Consider the following 975-nt stretch of genomic DNA (forward strand, 5'->3'; position numbering starts at 1 on the left):
TGATTTAATCCATGGATGGATTAAAATTTTGAACAGATTATTGGGTTAGGGTGGAAGGTGGGACTGAGTTGAAGGAATGGGTCACAAAGGACAGGTGTTGGAAGGAGGCTTATCCTTGAGCTCCTTCCTGTTCTCTGTTCTCTGTTTCTCCGTTGCCAGGAGGTGAGCAGCCTTTGCCTGACTTTCCTACCACCCAAGTATTCTGTATTGCCTCAGGCCCATGGTTCTAGCCCACCTTGTACTAAAACTTCTAACGGGAGAGAGTTGTTGTGCAGAGATGGGAAGGTCAAGGGTGTCACTTGAGGCCTGAGGGGAGTGTGGGATCCCCTACCTTGCCTCCTGTGTGCCTTGTAGAAGCCATACTGTTCTCTGGCCTAAAACAAATTTTTCTCACTTAAAGTTGTTTATACTAAGTATTCTGTTCACACGTATCCCAATCTAATACATCAAGATACCTTTTGATGTCAGAAAGCATAGCTCTTTTCTCTTTTGGTAATCCTGGCTCCAATAACGGCTATTGCCCAAATCCAAAGGGGCTCCTCCCTGGTCCCAGAGTATACCATATTGGATTTTCTTCCGGAATAGCTCTCAAATCTATTTAATTCATAGCCATCTCGGAGCATATGTATGACACCTTAGCTTCAATGATTGGAGTGTCTCCTATTAGGTTTACCTTCATTGTTTCTACCCCCAGGAATCAACTTACTATTTTGTATTCAGAATGATCATTTCAAAACTCAAATGTTATTGTTGGTGGTGATTTTTTTTAAATTCGAAACCATGCAACAGCCTCGCAGTATACAAGACTGGATAGCTGGCTCCTCCTTGTCCTTCTAGGTTTTTTGTTTGCTTTGTTACTGGAGTTTGAATTCAGGGTCCCATGCTTACTTGTTAGGCATGTACTCTACCACTTGAGTCATGTCCTTGGTCTTTTAAAAATTCTAGTTATTCAGACAAAATAAATGGCATTCGTAG

The sequence above is a fragment of the Megascapheus bottae genome, chromosome 22, assembly GCF_031878675.1.
Source record: "Megascapheus bottae isolate mThoBot1 chromosome 22, mThoBot2.hap1, whole genome shotgun sequence".
In the NCBI taxonomy this organism is placed as follows: domain Eukaryota; kingdom Metazoa; phylum Chordata; class Mammalia; order Rodentia; family Geomyidae; genus Megascapheus; species Megascapheus bottae.